This window comes from Myotis davidii, unplaced genomic scaffold (assembly GCF_000327345.1).
Source record: "Myotis davidii unplaced genomic scaffold, ASM32734v1 scaffold328, whole genome shotgun sequence".
Classification (NCBI taxonomy): Eukaryota; Metazoa; Chordata; class Mammalia; order Chiroptera; family Vespertilionidae; genus Myotis; species Myotis davidii.
Genome location: NW_006300373.1, coordinates 493,154 through 500,834, shown reverse-complemented (window position 1 = coordinate 500,834; position 7,681 = coordinate 493,154).

The window sequence follows — 7,681 nt, the reverse complement described above, 5'->3', positions numbered from 1 at the left end:
CCAGAGACCCCGCCAGCCCAGCACCCTGGGCATCTGAGACAAAGGGAGAGCATTTGAGGGCCACCCCAGCAGCCACTGCGGGATGGGCAGAGAGTGGGCGCTGGGAGGCAGGAGGGGACAGGGCGTCCACCCTGAGGTGCAGGCAGCTGGGACCACCCAGGACTGGGGGGAGGGGGCGGGTGAAGGGGGAATTTGGAGGCAGTGGATGTGACATGTGGGTGAGCACAACTCACAGGTGTGTTGGGTGCAATGAGGGGTGCTTTCCGGCAAGGATGGGGTACGGTCAGTTCACCCCAGGAAAGTGCTACCGTGGCCCCCAGAGCGACAGGTGGCTTTCTGTGTGCACAGAGCGTTCCCCGGCAATGCCAAGCCCATGGCCTAGGACACATCCCTTCTCCCCTTCATGGACATGGCTTCCGGGGCAGGTGGTGATGGTGAACTTACAGGTCAACTGAACTCGGCCACGGGGGTGCCAGCCACTGGCTCATGCATCATCCTGGGTGTGATGCGGGGGGTGGGGGGCTCAGGATGAGAGTGGACATTTGAACCTGTCCACTGGGTGAAGCAGAGACCTCCCTAGGCTGGGGGGCGAGACCACTGAAATCCGCCAACAAAGGAGCCATCGGCACCCAGCACGCCGGGAAGGCAGGGGCCCTCTGCCCTGCGCTCCGGGCCCCTGTTGGGCTTACACACAGCAACGTGGGTGGCCTGTTAGTGGACAGAAGTAGGGCTTCAGGAACCTAACTCGAAAGTTGGATGGATTTCAAACATCTGCGACCAGTGAGAAGGAAAAAAAAACCCCCACAGGTGTCTCTACAGCCACCTCCAGGGTGGCCTCCTGGATTTCCCTGTCGGGGCAGTGGCTCGACCTCCCAGGCTCAGGGATCGGCCTCTGTTCCAAGAGCTAAATCAGAGTCGCCTCTCCGGAACCCTGTTTCTGGGACCCTCCCCCTCTTCCACCACCAGAGGATGGGAGACTGCCGCCTCCTCAGTCACCCTGTCTTCTTACAGTCGCTTCTCCTGTCACTGGGGAGACAGCAACAAGACTTATACCCCCATTACAGCGACTCGCTGGTAACTCAGAAGCAAGGGATGTCAAGTCATACAAATTAGCTGACGCTCATGGTTAGAAAAAAGAGAAGAAAAGCTGAAGGAATTCCATGTCAAGGGAAGGACTGCCCTCTAGTCACATGTTACAGATAAACCCAGACGGAACTCGGTTTCCCGGGAGCAGGACCCCATGCAGGGAGAGAGGGGGTGGAATTTCTCTTGCCCCCTCTACACGGAGCCCCAAGAGCCGGCTGGGTGACTTGGGTCCCCATCACCCCAGGAAGTGTCTGCTCAGGGGTCCCTGCCCGCCAGGAAGTGACAAAGATGGTCTGGGACAGAACGCACCTGGGCTTTCTCAGGGGAAGGAATCACCAACTAAAAGGGGGGGAGCCCTGGTGGGCGGCGCTCAGTGGTTGAGCATCGACCTCTGAGCCAGGAGGTCACCATTCCATTCCTGGTCAGGGCACAGGCCCGGGTTGCGGGCTCGATCCCCAGTAGGGGGCGTGCAGGAGGCAGCTGCTGGATGATTCTCATCCTCTCCCTTCCTCTCTGAATCAATAAAAATATATTTTTTAATGGATTTATGGAGTCACACCCTAAGCCAGTGATGGCGAACCTATGACACGCGTGTCAGAGGTGACACGCGAACTCATTTTTTTGGTTGATTTTTCTTTGTTAAATGGCATTTAAATATATAAAACAAATATCAAAAATATAAGTCTTTGTTTTACTCTGGTTGCAAATATCAAAACATTTCTCTATGCGACACGGCACCAGAGTTAAGTTAGGGTTTTCCAAAATGCTGGCACGCGAGCTCACAAGGTTCGCCATCGCTGCCCTAAGCCGCCGTGGCGCCGTGGGGTGCGGTGCACATTCGGAGCAGCGTGCGCGGCAGCCGGTGACGGACATAACGCGGTTGGCACGTTGGAGATGCCAGGCTGTGCCTCCTTCCTCGGGAGCTGACACCTCACCCCTGGACGTGGCTCAGCGTCTCCCCAGCCCCTCCCTCCAGGCCGAGTGCGTGTGGGCGCTGGGGAGACCTGCCGTCCAGGGCACGAGGGTCCCGGCCTCCAAGGAAGCAGGGTCTCCAGCAGGAAGGAGCCCGGGCCCTGCTGTGAAGCGGGAGCGGGCACCCCCCGCAGGGTGATGGGGACGGGCAGGGGCAGCAGGGGCGACTCCCACGGGGGGGCACGGGGAAGGTGCATCGAATGAGGGACAGCGGTCACTCCTGGAGGAAGGGGCGCTGTCCGCTAAGGTGAGCAGGGGCCTGCTTCAGGGAACGGGCACCCAGGCTGAGGGCGGCGGCCCCTCGGTTAATCCACTTCAATGGGCCAGCTCCCAGAACCCCGAGGGACCTCGTTTTTCTGTTCCCCTTCGTTACTGCCACTTAGAGCTTTTATTTTATTACAAACATTCTTTGGCCCAGTCCCGGCCGATCTCCTAATGGGAGCCGCTGCCCCCACCCCCGCCCGGATCAAAGCCGCCTGTTTGTTTGTGGAGGACAGAGGATGAGCCGTCTTGCTGGCCTTTGAACATGAAGGCCCCTTTGTCTTCCCGCTGAAGTCATCCCTGGCACCAGGCGGGAGGCGCGGGTGGGGGAGGGCTCTGCAGCCTGGAGGAGGCTGGACCGGAGCCAAAGTGGGGGCTGGCTCTCAGAGGAAGACCCCAAACCTCCCCGCCAGCCCCAGGGGGGTGCGTCTCAAACGGGCGGGCCCTCGGTAAGTCTTATTTGCCCCCTGTGATGATTTTTTACTTAAATACTAAAGCAAATATTGAAAGACTTAAAAATATACCAGGTCTTGCCCCGGCTGGTTTGGCTCAGTGAATAGGGCATCGGCCTTTGGACTGAAGGGTCCCAGGTTCGATGCTGGTCAAGGGCTCATGCCCAGGTTGCAGGCTCAATCCCCAGTAGGGGGCGTGCAGGAGGCAGCCAGTCAATAATTCTCTCTCATCATTGATGTTTCTCTCTCTCCCTTTTTCTGAAATCAATAAAAATATATTATATATATAATCAGCTCTTAAATATTTCATAAAGAAATAGAATATTTTATTCCTAATTTCTCTTTAAATATCTGGCAATCCTGGGCCTCAATGGAGGGAATGAAGTAACCAGTTTTCTGAACTTTTTTTTTTTTCATGATCTTCAGGGCATTAGGGTTTTCAGTCCTATTCAGTACCTTTGTTTCTTTTTAACAAAGCCTGTAAATGACTGTTTTTCTTCAAGTTCCTGATTTTCTATCCCCGGGCCCACCAGAGCCTCACCTCTGCATTGGAGGAGGTAGCGGTTAGTGGGGAGACGATTGTGCCCATTTTACAGATGGAAAAACCGAGGCCCTGTGGCATTTAAATAACCAGCCCAAGGTCACAAAGAGGTTAATGGTAGGCTCAAGAAATAAGACTTAGAAGACAAAGGAAGTTAACATGGATTTACCTCTTTCATTTTAATATTATGGTCCACACGGCTATTTGTAAAAAAAAAAAAAAAAAAAAATGGAACTAAGGGGGAGATGGCAGGGAAAATAGTGCAAAATCTGAACTCAGCCCTAGGGGGCGCTGTCAGTGTGCACAGCACATCACAGGTGGACCAGGGAAGAAGACGTGATTCAGAGGGTCTCCAACTCACATGCCTATGAGGCTGGCCCGTCAGAGGCCGAGGCGGGAGGACGCCGTCACTGCTGCCACGCGGGCTGCTGGGCTCCACCCTGCCAGACCTTCCATAAAAAACTTTAACCCAGAAATCCAACTTTTACTTGAAATCTCTTTAAATATTATAAACAGATTCTAATTAAACACACACGCACAAGAAACACTTTGCATTGTATCCAGAAGATATAAATTACTTTCAAAGCCTAATTAAAAACAAACTACTAAACAAAAGATTTGGACGCGTCATTAAAGAAGATACACAGATGGCAGATAACCACGTGAAAAGATGTGTAACATCCTTAGTCACCGGGGAAACGCAAATTAAAACCACAGGCAGATAACACTCGCTCCGATGAGAATGGCTAAATTTTTAAAAATTTGACAGTATCAAGTGCTGACAAGCACAGAGTGACTGGAACTCTCTTACATTGCTGGGGGCCCCAGGAAGCGGAATGGAGGAAGCAGGAGGAGAGAGGAGGTTGGGAAGGGCCTAGCATAGGGGTGGGGAAACTTTCCTATATCCCAAGGGCCATTTGGATATCTGTGGGCCTTGGCATCATTCGTGGTCCGTACAAAATTACCAACTTAAAAAGCAGCCTGCTAGAGGTGGTCAAAGATGTCATTCACTCACCCCGAATGCCTTGGCAGGGCCGGACCAAATGATTTCGTGAGCTTGATACGGCCCTTGGGCCAGACGTTCCCCACCCCTGCTGTAGGGGATTCAAGGCCTAGGGCAGTGATGGCGAACCTATGACACGTGTGACAGAGGTGACACGCAAACTCATTTTTGGGGTTTTTTCTTTGTTAAATGGCATTTAAATATATAAAATAAATATCAAAAATGTAAGTATTTGTTTTACTATGGTTGCAAATATCAAAAAATTTTTATAGGTGACCTGGCACCAGAGTTAAGTTAGGGTTTTTCAAAATGCTGGCACGCCGAGCTCAAAAGGTTTGCCATCACTGGGCTAGGGGATGGGCTACCGTGCTGAGCCAAGCTGGAAGGCATGGGTTCTCGCCTCTCTCTGGGCCTCGGTTTCCCCATTTGCCTAGTATTCTTCTTGCTCCAAGATTTTGAGTCCCCTTCACCTCTTTTTCGGTGACAAACAGCTTTGTCCCGATGGTCACCTTCCCACATCCCAGACCTAGCAGGTTGTTTGGAAGTGTCACCGCCGCCGGGGGATAGACGGATAGAGTGACAAGCTGGGAGGAGGGGCCGAGAGGATGCCACAGAGGAGGCCGAGCTAGAAAGGGAGGTGAAAATCGAGGGCCAGGCCAGACCTCTGGGGGAGGTCTCTGTGGTCTAGAAAAGGCCGAGGTGGAGAAGGGGCGGTGAGAACAGACCCAGAGGAGCAGTCATTTTCTGGATGCTGTTTGGTCCGTCAGCCGGTCAGTGGGGTAACTCACAGGAGGCCCGCTCGGAGCCCCGGGTGCAGGGATGGAAGGAAGGGCAGATCCTCCAGCTTGCCCTGCCCCCCAGCACCCCACTTCTCCGGGATTCCATGGGCCACACTCTACAGCCCTTAGCTGAGTCCTGTCCTCCTGGGGCTGAGGGCTGTATAGGAGCCCATGACGGGGAGCAGAGAAGACTCCAGCACCCGCTTGTCCCTCCAGCACCCACAGGCCTATCCACCCCTCCACCCCCCGCCCAGGCTCTCCCTGCCTGATTCACACGATTACGGGGAGCGATCGGTGGCGGATGTCGGGGCTCAGGCGGGTTTGGATCGCCTCGTTCAGCCATTCCTCACCGCACAGAGGGGAAACTGAGGCTGGCGGCGTGAGGCCATCCTGTGTCAACGAGTCAGCGGCTGAGCTGAATCAATAACCATCACTCGATCAAGAATGATAATGAGAATAATTAACGTTGTGGAGTTCCCGTCTCCTCTCCCTCACCCCAGGATTGAGGCCCGGGGAGGGGGTGTCGGAGCTGAGGGGATCTCAGGAGCTTGGCCTGAGTCGGACGGAAGTCCCCGGGGAGAGAGAGGAGCCTCCGGGGCCTCAAGGGTCATCCACGTGGGCACCGGCATCTCCTGGCGAAGCCTGCGGCTGCGGGCGGCCTAAGTGGGTCCCAACGTGGACATTTTTAAGTGAATTTCTCTCCTCACCCCCACCCCGCCCCTCCCGGCAAATGGGTCACAGGAAACAGCCCGGCTCCTTCACCGTCTTTCATCTTCCCCTCCCGGGCAAACTGCGAAATCAAACGCTAACTGTCCGGGCGATCTCATTATTGTCAACAAAACCAAGCCTTGAAGCCCGAGACCTCTGAAACGCTGACACATTAAACACAAGAGGAAACTGCGCGATGTCATTCCATAAATAAATCCGGGGGGGTGGCGGGTGCTGGGCAGCCGGCACGCGGAGGGCAGGGAGGGACCGGCCGTCAGAGACGCGGGAGGACAAAGCGACTGAGCAGGCGACTTGGGGGCCGCACCTTCGGAAAACCCTCGGGGGGCTGACGTCCGTCCTTCCTGTTAATATCAGCGCGGGTCAGGCAGGAAACAGATGGCATCTTCCAGGGGGTGGCCGAGGGGAGTTTATGATGACGGGGCATTTATAGGGGAAGGGAACCAGAGGGGGTGGGCACCATGGGGAGCCTGGGAGGACAAGGGACAGAGCAGGTACGGACCTGGGAGGGTGGCGTCTGGCGGCCACCAGCTGGGAGAGAGGGGGGTCCAGCAGCCTGACTGCTCTCTCCCACGCCTTCCGATCCCCCATTGGCCAAACCCCAGCCAAAGCTGGAGGCCACGGGGTGTGGGAGACGCAGAAGGACAGATCAAGCTCCCCAAGTGCCGGGCAAGACCTGGAGGGGCCTCCGGTCCGCCTGGGACACCCTGCAGCATCTGCACCTGCCCAGCTCAGCCTGCGCTCGCCCAGGGACGGGACGCTCACCCTCCTCCACCTGAGAGCAGCCTGCCCCAAACCTCAGTTCCTGGCAAAACCAAGCTCAGGGACCGGCCGGTGTGGCTCAATGGTTGAGCATCGACCTGTGAACCAGGAGGTCACAGCTCGAGTCCTGGTCAGGGCACAGGCCCGGGTTGCAGGCTCCATCCCCATCGGGGGCGTGCAGGAGGCAGCCAGTCCATGATTCTCTCTCATCATGGATGTTCCTATCGCTCTCTTCCTCTCCCTTCCTCTCTGAAGTCAATAAAATATAATTTAAAAAATAAAACAAGTTCCGGGTTTGGGGAGCAGGTCCCGTGCATACGAGGAGCAGGCCATGGTTCCCTGTCGGGAGGGCTGGCTGGGAGGCCGGGGCTGGGGCGAAGCTCAGGAGGCCAGCCGCCACCGCGCACAGCTGCCCGGGGGCGGTGAGCACAGAAAACCAGGTGTCCCCGCCCGTGCCCCCTCCTCTTGATTCCTCTGACAGCTCTGAGAACTCTCACAGGCGCCAGACCACCCGCTACTGATCCCTGAGGGGAAACGGGGCTGCGAGGTGTGGCCGGGATGTCACTGCCCGGCTTTGTGCCCACAGACTTCCCTTTCTCTCCGCCCCCGAGACAGCTGTGCAGGCGGTCGATGAGGGGCAGGGCCTCAGGGCACCGAGGTGTCACCTGCCTCGGCCACTTCCTGTTGTGTGGCCCTGAGCAATCGCTCTGGGCCTCAGTTTCCCCATCTGACAAGGAAAGGAGGCTTGGACCCTGATCTTAGGCAGCCCAAGGCCCTACCATGGAGAACATTCCCCTCTCCACTCTGCAGACCCCCTCCCCAAGCCCCTTTCATTCAAAAGAAGCCGGTGGCTGCTTCGACACCGACAAGTTACAAAATTCAAGTTTTTTCAATGCAAGAAACTCCCGTGAGCACCTGGGTTTCTGCAAAGAGCCTGTCCGTGGTGTTACGTTTGGTACGTGGCCGACAATGCCCTCTGTTCTGCCTGCTCAGCCATAATGTGAGCAGAAGGAATGAGGGAGGCCCGGGCATCCCTGACCCTCTCCTCGGGCCAACACCCACCTACCCCTCCCCGGCCCCACCCTCCTTACACCTTGGC